This window comes from Solea solea, chromosome 3 (genome assembly GCF_958295425.1).
Source record: "Solea solea chromosome 3, fSolSol10.1, whole genome shotgun sequence".
NCBI lineage: Eukaryota > Metazoa > Chordata > Actinopteri > Pleuronectiformes > Soleidae > Solea > Solea solea.
Window position 1 is genome coordinate 15,542,649 of NC_081136.1, and position 14,491 is coordinate 15,557,139.

Genomic DNA, 14,491 nt, shown 5'->3' on the forward strand with positions numbered 1-14,491 from the left:
ACACACTCCCAGCGTGTCAAATAAAAAAAAAGAATTGAGCAGACTGAACATTCATCACTATAGTGATTTATATTTAGTATATATCACTATACTAAATATATCCCAAAACACCAACCATGTCAAATAAAAGAGACAAAGCACAAATGTTTTTGCATTAGTGTCCCACAATCTAAACTCACCTCATGAAACAATTTCAACACAATCGTATGTAAAAATATCAAATGAATAATGAATGAATAAATACTGTGAAAAATATTAAAAACATTAAGTTTTTTGTGACAATAGGAATGATTGTTGGTAGCGCACTTAGAATGGGTTAATATGAACATGACTGTTCTGCATGTGGCAAATTCAACTACAAAAAAACCCATACTAAAATATTTATCTAATTGCACACATCTAACTGCAAAATAAAATCTACTAGCAATTTGTATTATTATTATTATTTTTTTTAATATAGGGTTTTATTTGCAGTTTTATATTAAAATCATAGATCCAAAAAAAAAAAAAAGTTTTTCTTTTTTTGGGTTCTCAATATTGGTTGGGATAAAAAGGCTGGGCGTAGCAAACAGCCTCATGTTTACCCTTTGGCAGAGTGCTGGGTCCATGTCCAGACTTGTAAATCAGGCCCATTGAGGTATCATAATGCTGATGATTATGACAGCCAGTCGCCTGGGAGTGATAGAGAGACGTTGAGTTATGGGCTCGGGGAGGATGCCCAGAACTGAAGAGTCTCACAAATGGAGAAGCACTTCCACCAAAACACAAGTCCCCAGATGGGAACTAATGCTGCAGTTGGCGCCTGTGCCACCCAAATGACTGCACATTAGCTGCTCAAATCCCACAGAATAGTAAAGTATGTTTGTTTGATGTCACAGTGCTGCCATTCTACTCCTTTACTGTTAGGTTGTATATACACATATATATATATATATATATATATATATATATATATATATATATATATATATATATATATATATATATATACACATATATGTGTGTATATATATATACATATATGTATTGATAAATCATTTTCACTCATTGTACTATTAAAGTATACTGTTTGCTCTCTGCTACTCATTCAACTCCCCTTTGCAGATGAACGATCATTCATTCTCATTGATCGTCAGCCATGATAATATAATCAGGCGTAAAGCCTGACAAGGCTGACCAGTCCGATAGATCAGAGCTGCTGACAGCAGAGCTATGCACAGGTCATAAACCCTCACCTTCCCTGTTTGACCCCACATCAATTTGGCTCTTTCCAATATGAATGCAAATAACAATGCATTTTTGGTGACATGTTTATGGTTATCTCTGTATCTCCACTCGCTCCGCCTGCTGCTCCTAAATGTGCTGATGTTACTGCCCTAATGGGATTGAAAAAGGTAACCTATTGCTCACTAGCGGTCAACTCGCCTCCGCGCTCCCCTCCAACGCCTCCCCAAAACAAACAAAACCACCGGCGCATGCTCGCACACAATATGCGCTCACATATGCACACCTACATGTCCTCCACCCCAGTCACTTGCGTATGCATTGAGCTGATAAGTACCGTGGTTCATTTTCCCCATGGCAAAGCACAGTAAAAAACTAGGGTGTAATAATTGCTTTGGGGGGGGTTGAGACGATGATGGCTAAATATGCTTGATTGCCTCCTAAGCTTTGGTGCTGTGTAATGAAATATGGCTGTTGCAGACAGAGGCTCCCATGCGATAGCTTTCTTGTCACTTTCTTACTTGCAGAATTTTTTTGCCTTTCACTCCTCTGTTCTGGGATTTTTGTCTTTGCTCACCCGTCGCCTTTGTTCCAGAATGGAGTTCGTCAAAGCATTCTACACCATTGAACACTTATCTTAGCTATAATGTAATAATTACTGGGGCCAAATCCAGCCTAATTGAGTATTCCACACCACATCAAAACAGCATGCACCCGAAATATTCCTCTGTTCTACAATTCAATTTGTGGATTCATTAGCATGAACAGGGTGTACAGAGAGAACTAAGATAACAAGGAACTCAAAAAAAAACAGACTGTTGTTGAATTTAGGTTGAGGGTAACGGCCATATTCTCACCTCAGTAATTATGACTCACTGTCAGTTAGTTTCCTTATAATGTCTGATTAGGGCTTTTGTTGCATCCAAAAAGTTGTTTTATAGCTTCCTTAAAATTATAAAAGACTTTTTGGTTTCACTACATTCATTTAGGAAACTCAAGTGAGCAGTTTTACACAGAAACCACTGTAATCGTGACATTCTTTGCTAATCACCCAATTCCACTGCCAAAAAGCCGACAATAATATTTTAAAAGATAATGAGTCAAATTAAAAAAATATATATTTATCTACAACTAATTTTTGTTGTAACCACCCTAAGCGCATTTGTCCCTGTTGGTTAAACTAATCATCTACAAGAATATTAGTCTCCAGGCTTGTATGGGCACAGCAGCATCTGCTAATGCATTGAGCAAGAAAACAGCCCTGAGAAAATCTTCCCAGCACATTAAATGCACGACTTTCCTCTTTTGCTTCCAGAATAACTCAGGCCTAATTTGTTGTGCTACTTAAAGGAAAATGTAATTACAGCTGTTTTCATTATAATTCACAAAGCCAATCGATAACTGTGGTGGAGGCACTCTCTACGGCACATGCAATGTCTGTTCCGTCCACTGAAAACTTGGTTACAGAACAAGTATCCTGTCAGTCCTTACCACATAGTTTGTACATAATGAGGCAGAATAAATTAACAAGACACATGAGCAAGATAGCAATAAGCATTTGTTTTAACACAATAACGGAGTAAACTTATGTGGTGTTTTGATTGCATTACAAATCCCTTGTTGATTGAAATAAATGCAGAAAAATGCCTGGTGTTCTCCTCACACAGACAGGTTGATTAAACTATTCATTCCTATCCTGTTCCTCTCTGTCTCTCATTTATTCAGTCCTCTTTCCTGAGACATCAACCACAGGATGAGGCCTGAGGCAGGTAAGAAACTGAATAAATAAATAAATAAGTAAATAAAGGATGAGCTGTAGACTAGAAATGTTGTGACCTCTTTTGTACCGTTTCTCATTTGCTTGATTTGACACATCAAGGATGCTCGCATGCTGGGTTTTCATCAAATTTGTATGATCGGGATTCTAAAAAAAATCTGTCATTGTTTAAAAGAGAGCGCTCGTTTTTTGAGAGCTCAGACAGGCCAGGGAGTACGTCCAGTGATATCGAATCAAGTTCTCAGCTAATCTCGACTCCAGCTCAATGCTTCCCATCTCCTGACCTGTAGTGGGGTCAGGGGAAAACAGACTTTATCTGGCAACCTAAACCTTTTTAAAGTGACTGAGAGAGTGAGGGAGACTGACTGGCACTGATGGGACCAGACTAGGACCTTGCAATGCTGTGCTGCACTGCACCTGGTCTTCACAAGCCTGATTGATAGAGTGTGATGAGACTGTCACTGAGCAAGGAGAGCAGCCGGGAGATAGGCTCGATGGAGGGAGGTGAGCTGACCAGTTGAGAGATAGAAAAATAAATTTGAGAACATGTGAAGGATGAAGTGAGGGAATGAAGTGGATGGAATGTGTTTTGGACACATGAGGGATAGGAGGGGTTTGGGGACTGGGGGGCACTGCCACAGAGATAGTGACTGCCTCTTCCTCGACTTTCATACCAGTTAATTTAAGAAGAGATAGAAATTGCAAGATTACAGCATAAAATCATCTTCTTCTTTTTTTTTTTTTGAAGTGGCCACATGCCAAGTGGTGAATTATTTCAAAGGTGTATTTTTAGTCTCTAAAAACTGCAATATTACAATAAACTTATTTTCAATATAAATATTCAGACTGTTAATATCCTGTGTTTTAAGTGACTGATATAATATGAATGAACGAGGAGAATACAGTCTCTGACAGTAAGATTTGTGTGATTGTACAGCATTATTACAGAGTGGAGGTTCTCCCTTCATAAACTAAACTAAACCTAAACTTGATAAAATCTTTGACAAGTTCTGACGTCAGTGATCAATGAGACAACAGTCCTCAAGTTACACACCAAATGAACAGAAATTAGTGGCAGGCAATATGACGTCTCATTGATATCCTTCATCAGCTTAAAAAGGCAAAAAATGATAGTAAGGATACATCGGCAGTGTTTGCTAATGATTATTAGTGTCTCAGCTCAGTGAGTGTTTGTTCTTTTGACAACCTCAGAGGTGTTGTAGTCAGTCACCCAAATATCTCTTATTTTCACGAATGAATGATCACTGGTTTATGCAGTGAAATGCTCCACTATTGAGCCCAGCTGTATTAAAAGAGACAAACTACAGCTATAGCGTGCATGGCGAAGGGGACAAAACAGAGCAGAGTAGATGGTATAAGGTTCAGTGTTCTACGAGCAATTACAGACTGAAACTATTGGCCCAGATCAGCCCTGATACTGATCTTTAATTAGCTTGGGACATCCCTAGTGTATATACAAAGTAATCTATACATTACCTATGCATTGTTTGTACATGTGTCCATGCACTCTATCAGCATTTATACCTTTGTGCGTGTGTGTACATAATAACAACAGTCAAATTCCTTGTATACAAACACTTTCTTAATTAATAACTGCTTTTTTTTTTACCATTCACCGAAGTGTTTACCTTTTTTGTTCCTTTAGATGCCAAATGAGTTTCAAAGTCTTGCACTTTGTACATCCCCCACGTACCACCACATTATTCATAAAACATCATATGAAATGGTGCTTGTTCATGTCGCACACACACACGCAGAGATTGATGGTTCAATTTAAGAAATACATTGTCCATATTAATATGCAAATGATACAATATAAGCAGCTTCAACTATTTTGATCTGCAGACCGACACATTTCCAATATGTTGCCCATGTGAATGTCATAAATCATTTACTGGTTTGTTTATCAGTCTACCATTGGACTGCTTCGGACACAATATTTGATAAGATCTTGCAGACACATGGCATCTTGGCAGTAAGTGGACTACAGGCTGAGCTAAAGCTCTGTTCTGGGAATTCCACAGCTAGTGATTTCAGACTCAATAACGGCACCGTGTTTTACTTTTATCCTTGCCTGAGGAAAGACGGCTGACTCACCAGAATGCCAAAGTTATTATTAGTGCTTCACATATGTGGGGAAATGTGTATGTGTGTGTGTGTGAGTGTGAAAGACAGAAAGAGAGGCTCAGGCAGCAGTGGTATATGCATGCAGAAGCAGCATGAGGAGCTCTTATCTGCTGCTTGCCAAGCCCTGACCAGGACCCTGACTCCTGTGTTCCCTCCCTCTTTTCCTCCTTCCCCTCCCCTCTGTCCCTCGTCCCTCTCCAGTGGGGCTTCCCACTAGTCTGCTATAGTCAAGGCAGCCAGGTGAAATGAGCAATTCCCATTCAGGGACATGAGCGCTGCGCAGAATCGCCCTGTGAAATGGCTGCTCATTTTAGCAGATCAATGCACTCTCTCCCTCCTGCACTGCCACGGCGAAGAAAGGGAAGGGAAGGAATGGTTATGGTACAGAGAGAGAGAGAGAAGGGGGTGGTTTTGCATGTGGGTTTGTTTGTGTCTATGTGTGTGTGTAGAGGGGGTAGGGTGTTAGCAAGGCATTTAATGATATTTGCCATGGCTGCTCTGAGTGAGTGCTGTTGTAGAGAAATGGGAGATGCTTTGCATAAACTCAAAAGACATGCAATATTGCGTCTGCCTCCTTGGGAAGAAAAAGTGCCGTTCCTGGGTCTTGCCGGATATGAGAATATTCAGCCACTGAACTGGAAATTTTGCCAATATGAATGATATTAGTGACAGTCATATTAAAATGCTTAGTTGTGACAAAATGAATTCCATATTTCTGTAGTAATGAGGGGTAATATGTCACACGATATCAGGATGGGCTCAACAGCAGAACTGTGAGATGAAATGTACGTAATGTCTCAAAGACGTAGTCATACAGTTTATTACATTATGTAGTGTCTCTTTTTTTTGGTAACAAGTTTAAAAGTTCATTACATATCGATTTAGACCCACAGCTACACTCATTTCAGCTCTTTTCATGGTTAAAGGTTATATACAGTATATTTTTGGATTTTGCATTGGCACCAGAACCTCAGAGCAAAACAAATGCCTATTCAGTCACACCGACTGCTTCCCTTTGTGCTCTCAGAAAGGTGTTGGCTGTTCAATCTATGGGTCCTGCAAAACCCAGTGAACCTGGACTCTAAACACACAACAAGAAGAACAACCAATTTAAGTTATCCTGTTTCTGGCAGAGGCAACACAAAATCCATCCAGCTAGGTGATCTGAAAATCCGCAGGTTGTCGGCGTATGAGCCCGTGTGTGTGATACGTCGGAGTACAGTACACTTTCAGTCAATATTGTTAGCATATAGGTACCATATCGGTGCTGTCCTGTGTGACACATTGACACGTGTGACCAAAGTGGCGTCAGTCCATGCTCACATCACAGCTGGTCGTGGCTCAAACCGTCTTGCTTTATAAACAAGGTTACAGCCTCACGTGCACTAACCTGACTCCAGCATATTCACACCAACCATCTAAACCACAAAGAGGCTTGGATCACAAGTCACACAGAGGAAGTGCGATATCACTACGTTGTTACAAAGAGAATAGTTTTTAGCTGCTATATTATCGTACTACATGACATTTAAATGTGGGGAAATTACAGAGGCGGAAGTGCTTTCTAATCAACAGTTCAATTGTTCAGTTTTTTTGTATCCAATCATCCTAATCAGCCTCATAGAAAATATTTAATGTATTTGATGGATGAATCATTTCCAAACACCACATGCTCTCTGGCCACATTTTAAAAACTCTGAATCATCATTGGCTACAGATTCCATCACTGCACTTTGCTGATTGGTTATTGGTGACATCATTGGTTCCTGGTAGCATGCGTGCCAAGTGATTCATGGTCAGATCTATTATTCAAATCTCAAAACTCACCAATAAATCTGCCATTTGTATGATTAACTCCCATAATATTCCTGGCCCTCTTTGAATAAATGCACCCTGCACTCTTCACTTAATTTCATCATCTTCTTTGTCTGGTCATTACGTTGTACTGCCGTATTGTGTCGTTATTTTGTTTTAACATTAATGCAGTCTGTAACTGTGGTTGCCACGTCTGTATAACAAAACACCAAATAGCAACATCCAGATATTACTGTAGATATCTCATTCCAATGGAAAGAAAAACAATCAGGCTAAAACGTTGATAAGCAACCAAAGGAAGAGCAATTACTGTTTTTATATTTATAATATGAAAACCATGAAATGTCAAATACAAAACATGCACACACACTCAAGTGCTAACTTCTCCTAAACAAGCATATTCCTTTTCTATCGATATTTGTTATTTTTACACCGTTTTAACTCGTATTTCCATATATTAATGCAGTTGCGATCTGAATTGTTATCTGACGTTGTACATTTTCTCAAAGAAGCTTAATAAGAAAACTCTGTCCCCAAACAAACCATTTTACATTCATCAGGATCAACTTTCATTGCCTTTAGACTTCCTGCAAGCGTGGGAGAAGCTGTGCACCTCAGTTACTTCCTCTTGTATATCATGAAGGAGTGCTAATCTCTTAGCAATTCAGACCACTTCAAACTCATTAAAGTCTGTTTGCCCAGTGTGCGCATACTTGAAATGACACACTATTCAGAATAAGAAGGAAAAAAGCACTAACTTAATGAATGACCAATGAATTATGTATCCCGTTTGAATAACTAAGTACGAAAGCAATTTACTTTTTCACTTGTGTTCTTTTTACAGTCACGTCTTTATTGCAGCCGGATTCTTAATCATTATAACCCACTCGAATGTGGAGCAAGGAAATTCAGCTTTTACGGTTGTGATATTTAATTTTACACATTGCATAAACATTTCAAAAACACAAATGAAAAACTTGACCCTTGTACCGACTACTGATTTATTGATAAGAAACTGACAATGACTTTGTTCTCCTAACATGACAAAAATGTTATTGCTTCTGCTTAGAGAGCTCCCATATCCCGAAACTCCATGGCCATACACTGTTATCAAATATTTATTTTACCTTTTTCTGTTGTAAATATAGGCAGTAATCTATCATAACTGTACTATTATTTTGAGTTTTTGTGTGTAATCTTGCAGAAGCGGGTACAGGAGGATTGAATCTTGGTCATCAGCTGTCAGAGCAGTAATGGATAATGTTTACTAGTAATAGCATGCACTGCCACATTGCAGGGTGTGGAATGTCAAAGTGTCCATTTTCCCCCAAGCCAGTCAGAAGCAACACTGTCAGAGCCATGGCTGTAAACAATAAGAAAATAGAGGCAAGACAGCAACAAGGAGCTTTCTCCATTTCACCCATTACCGTCAGAGTGAGTGGGAAAAGATTGGTAGAATGTCAAGACTAGAAAAATACAGGCACTTGCAAGAGGCAGAAAAAATGGATTCCAAGTGGATTCTGTTCCGCAGACACATAATGATAGCTGTTATACAAAACTGAGAGATGGAAAGCAGAGGAGACCGGGAGAGGGGCACAAAGGCAATGAAAGACAGAGAGAGGATACGAGACAGACAGGGCGAGAGACACCTGCTGTTGCTTCACCTGCTTTAATAATAGTGTTGACATTCAAATAGAAAGCTCTGACAATAGAAGCTGGCTGAGGCAGCACCCGGTATGCAAATAGGGGGAACGCATCAGGAAATATTAGCTAGCGTCAGGACTTTCCATAACTCACACTGAAAACCACTTGACCCCCTGGCATCCTACAAGTGCTTTTGTATTGTGTGTGTGGGTGTGGGTGTGTGTGCGTAAGCAAGTGCCATTGACAAAAATTTTGCTTATTTCCCAACTCAAGTCCATTCATTCCTTACAACTGTGAACTTATCCCGATGCAATTAGTAAAATCTGTTCTATAGGCCGTTTTTATTGATTGACATTCCAATCTCACGCACACCTCTACCCTTTCATTGTCACTGTCACGGTATCTCGAAAACCCAGGTTAAACATAATTCAATAATGAAATAATTCATAATTCAACATGGAAAGGATCATTAGTTGAGAAATTCACAGTCTGACTCTGCCTTTCATGCTCTCCACATGGACCCAAAGGTTCTATCAATCAAAAGCAAGACTCAGCTAATGTCACATTCACCAATGTACATATTTTATTCCCTTTTGAGTGCTCAACATTCTGGTGATTCTGTTGATTGGAGCAGAAACTTTTCATGTTCCAACACAGGGTTTGAAGGATTGCAGATGTCAGCAGATCCTCACTGATGCAGAGGTCAATACCTATTATAGTAAAAGCAATAGTCAATATTGTGCTCTGACATTACTAATTGTAGATGTGGTTGCTTTCAAAAGCTGTGGCCCAGTACACAGCACTTTGATGCCAAGATTGTTGTTTCTGAACGAGATCGCAAAGTAAAACAGAGCGGAGTTAATGTTTGGACCACACAAAGAGTAATCCCTTTTATGACTATGGCTATTTACGGAGCTCAGGCTTGGCAAATCACTTTCTAAAACTCATCATTTCTTTTTCTTATCAGCCTGTAATTTACAACACTTGAAGAAATAGTTTTTTTCCCATTAAAATACTGCTCATGCGAGCATGTTAAATCCTGCATTTAGGTAGAAAAGAAAACCTTATTTTGGCTGCTTTCATGTCTCACAAAATTCGTAATCACCACGCAGTGGGCTGTTTGTATACAGGTACATATCGCCATAATGTAAATAGCTTACTGGATAAGCTAGAATACAATATTTGTTAAAATGCATACTGTACCATAGTGATCAGAAATGTGAAATCAGAATATATAAATGGGAATTTTAAACCTTCAAAACTTTCTGTTCTGTAATAATTGTAATTTTTCAAATTGCAGAAGTAATTCATTTAAAATAAGGCTACACAAGAGGATAAAAGAAAGAAAAAAAATCAGAATCCCAAGGTCTTTGTCCAATACCAGAGGTCTGTCTGGGGGTTTTGACATTTAAAAAAAACACTGCAATTGTTGCTATTTTACTCTTTGATAAATTACAGCTAACAAAATAATAAAAATAATCTGATAAATTGTAGTCATACCTGAATGGGAAACATATAAGAGCAGACAAAGGACAGGACTGAAGAATGTCCTGAATGTTGAAAATCTGAATATACTGTGTGTATATATATATATATATATATATATATATATATGTATATAATAGTTTTTTAATTTTTTTAAAGAAAGAAGTAGGAATGGAGGAGGGCAGACAAGCTTCACTGACTTTTCTATGGGAGATGAGGTTTGGAACATAACAGATCTCCCGATATCCCTATGGACAGCTTCCCTGCATGTATGCTAATGCACTGTCCAGACCACTAATATACAACAGGCAAAAGTAGGCTAAATAAAATGAAGGAGGAAGCTGTGAAATACAATTCTGAAGGGCTATAAATGCAACAGTATCAGCCGCCTTGGATCTGTACTTTCTTATTCGGATGTTCTCATTTGTATCCACACCTGTGTCATTCACAGCTTTACGTCTTAACCTAATTTCATGGTCTACGGGTTTGGATGGATGGCTCTGCCTCAACTTGTACACTGAAGGAAGGAGCGAGGGTAGCGGGAGTGTGCCCGCGTGTGCATCTGTGGCTGAGTGAATGGGAAACAGAGAGACAGAGGGTGAGAGAAGGGGGGGACACACTGCATCAATCGCAGAGAGAATTGTAGTCACCACCAGATATTAACATTTTAACCTTGCTCTTTTCTCTTAACAAAAACACATTAAGCACATCTGGATAGCTGACAGTGAATTAGGGTTTTACTGACCTTCACTCAGCATCACTGGGTAATCGGGGGTGAACCCATTTTTTGGTGATGTGTTTAAATTACAGTGAAGGGGAAACACACAAATGAAATGATATATTGCAGACTTTGGTCACAGCGAATGTTACCGTCCCCCATGATGTACTGTAAAGACACGAACGTGGTTGACGTAAAGCACGCAAGATAAATGACATTTCTTAACTGACTATGAGTGAACCTATTAATAATGCACAAGATGTTTTCAAAATTGTGTACAACAAATGTCCTCGCCTCACAATTTTTTTTTTTTTTTTTTGCGAGACATGTATTCAAGCAAAGTGTCAGCACTTCCTTTTTAGTCTGAGTATCTTGTGGTGTAAGGGCTTATTTAGCCAAACCAGGCATGACACCAATTATAGTGGAGGTAAATCGATTCCAACAAAGCACTCTGCTGGGACAAACAATAAAATGATCAGAGTTGTTTTGCTGGCAACAAGCAGTAAAAATTAGTTTGCACTTTAAACATAGTTTTAAATCCAGTCCGGTCGAGATCAATACTTTCTTCAAGCTATTAAAAAGCATTGTCCAGTGTGACAAGAATATATGGATGCAAAGGCAGAGCAAAAATAAGCAACAAAAGGCAACAAGGTGGGGGGGGGGGGGGGCGAACTATCGTATCAGTTTATTGCAAATTGAGTTCTACCAAATACAGAATTTAAGATGATTGCTTTTCCAAAGGGCAGATTTACATCAAAAGTCCAAGCTATGTGTCATTTCCATCAATTGTTTATTTTTCTCACATTTGAAAATGGAAAACTCATGCAAGAAAACTATGAAAATGCCAATACAAAGCTTACAGAAACCTTATCTTACTATGAGTCGTGGTTCTCCCTTGTGTTTACTAATGCACATTTATGGTTTAGAATGAATGCACTTTAATGAAAAGTGTTGCCATAGATGATTACTGGTGCACTCAGCAGGACAGAAACATATGTCGACAGCAATTTTAACTCATGTACACAGAGATAATATGGAACTTCATTTAATTAATAGGTTGCCTTTGTCTGGAGCAGTCACCATTGCAATATGTTATTATCAATTACCTTGCATTGAAGGCATTTCGTTCCCTTTGTTGTCTTTGTACATGTGTGTTTTGAAATTCAGAAGAAAGAAAAGGAGAGAGTCACACAATTTGCACTAAGCTTTTTCCAATTACTCTAATATCTCACTTCTGCACCAATGGTACAGTCCAAACTGAAATGTACAGTACCATGAAAGATATTAAAATCATAATGAATATGCTAATTATCCTTTTTATATTCAGAATCCTACAATGGTTTTATGTGCTAATGACAATAGCACCATTTTATGTAAGCTATAATAAGTGCATGTAATTACTGATTTTAATAATGTGCGCATGTCTTATAGTGTTGTAGTCCATTGTGCTGAACTCAAGAACAGATCTTATGTATTATTATAATTGGCAAAAAAAAAAAAAAAAAAACTTTCACTCTCAAGGGAGCACAAGTCAAGACTGTGTTTTGTGCAGTTCATTTTCAGGCTTGGTGCTGCCCGTCTTCATTTCTGCTTCCTGACTTTAGTCTGTTGGAGATAGATCCCTCATATGTCAGAACCGCACAGACCATTTCCCGAGTCCGCTGTGACTGTCAGGCTCCACGGCCCATGAAAGCCGTGTATGTGATGCCCGAAATTACCTCACTGGAGCATGCCACGGACGTTCACAATGGCATGGTCACAACTATAGCTTCAAGAGACACTAAGGGATCTCACTGGCACTTTTAGGTAGCTCCTTGCCAACAAATACAGTGCCTGTTTCACATTTTCTGGCAGAACCATAAAATAAATCCATTTTACAATACGTGGGAAGAAAGTATGTGCAGCATGAATTATCAGGTTAATGGTACCGAGGACATGCAGTAGGTTAAACTATAGATTTTGCAATAAAGGATGATGCATTTTGACATTTTAAAAAGGTTCTATGGCACTCACAAAATACAGATACAAAACCACTGTAAATCTGTGGGAAAGTTTTGGAATGGAGTCGATAATATCAGCACTTAGTCTTATAATCAATCTGTTTTCTTAACAAGACAAGCCGGGAAGAGTGGGGAAGAAGCCCAACTCTCTCTGGTACAATTATAGAATTGCACTGCAGTCACTTAGCTTGCTAATACACGGTGTGATATTAATTACTGTTTGTAAACAATGCACTTTGCGGAGATTATTGCATGCACTCAGCGTCCTCCATTTGTGTTTGGTAATTCTCACAAGTGATTAAGTGGTGAAGCTAGGACAGCTGTTCAAGATGAGTTCATTGGCATGTTTAATTAATTGCACTTGAGATAATTATTCAATCATTACTTTGATTAATTTTCTGCATCCTAGATAATGCATCAAGCATCTGCTTGATGTCAATAGTTTTGAAAAAGTGACTAGAACAAAATTAACAATTTTTTGGAAGCTCAGTTTAGGACTTAATTGTGCTTTGTTGAGAAAATAATGTTGTAATAATGCCGACAGTTGGCCATAATGGGAATTTATAATTACTACTGTATGGTTGACTTAATGATGCAGTTGCTCACTTAAAAGACATCACACTCACACTTGTCAGGGCTGCGTTAAATTATTGTGTTCACGACATATCAACAGCAACCTGTCACCGCTCACTTCAGTCTTTTTTTAGTCGATTCAGACCACATTATGTTTGAGACATGCTTATTCTTCACCCCCTCGGATATTCAGGGTTGTGGCAAAATCCAACTGAAGGAAAGCCTGGCAAATCATTTGTGAGAGATCTTGTCAAACAGATTAATTCCCACCCTGGGCCTCAGGGTTCTGGACCGTTTTTCTGTCATGCTGCTTTGCCAGGCTCCCTCTTGATAATACCCCAAAGATAAAATTAATTGTGCAGGGAGATGTGGGATGGGGAATATCTAAAAAGGACCTTGAGCAACACATGAAGCTCTCTTTTTTCCCTCTGCTCCTCTGCATGTGCAAACACAGAAACAATCAAATCGTCAGAAGCATGTCACATTGCACCAATGATCACTAACTTTTTTTTGGAAGTTCACAGAAGCAAGAAGTTCAGAGCGATACGAAGAGACAGAATCAACCCTCATGAAATATTCTTGTCTAAGATTGTCTGACTTCAAATTACCATCACTGTGGAATCCCTGACTTCAGTAGTTTACCAAAAAGGATGACATACCAACTGTCTAGATGCCCTCGAAAATGCCCTTCTTTTCTATCCCACTAACAGTCTGAGTTCATAAGTCTGCTCCAAAATCAGCCCGCTAAACCCTTTACAACAAAAATAACAATCAACAGCTTTGAAAATGATTCTGAGAGACTTTAAACATGCTCAATGTTTGATTAATGTGTGATGCTTCATAAGTACCACAGTAATTCCAATGTATCATGGATAACTCCGATATGGCAGTCATGCAATTTGTCAAAATGTTGCTAAAATAAATTAATCAGAAATTCAACCTCATGGTGTAAAAACCAGAAACCGACCAACATAATTATGATTCTTGTCAGAGAAAAATCCACCCAATAGCCATGGAAGCATTTCATCCAAACACCAAGCATGATGGTTTTTTTTTTTTTTTAAATAATACTGCAGACCTGTCCACTCAAACTGTCCAAAACACAAG

At 38.7% G+C, this 14,491-nt stretch overlaps 1 protein-coding gene across 34 annotated transcripts in view; it reads left to right on the plus strand.

Moving 5' to 3' along the window:
- The window catches only part of LOC131456742 (receptor-type tyrosine-protein phosphatase delta-like), a 316,523-nt gene that overhangs the window by 125,872 nt on the left and 176,160 nt on the right, over window positions 1-14,491 (plus strand). For 32 of the 34 annotated variants that reach the window (XM_058625309.1, XM_058625322.1, XM_058625315.1 and 29 more), the window contains exon 7: window positions 2,950-2,993. The exons of 1 other annotated variant lie outside the window; for it this stretch is intronic. The gene's annotated coding sequence lies outside the window, so the exon portion shown is untranslated. Of the gene's footprint in view, window positions 1-2,949; window positions 2,994-10,668; window positions 10,692-14,491 lie in introns of those variants that run through there. One more of the 34 variants, XM_058625312.1, reaches the window with a different exon arrangement.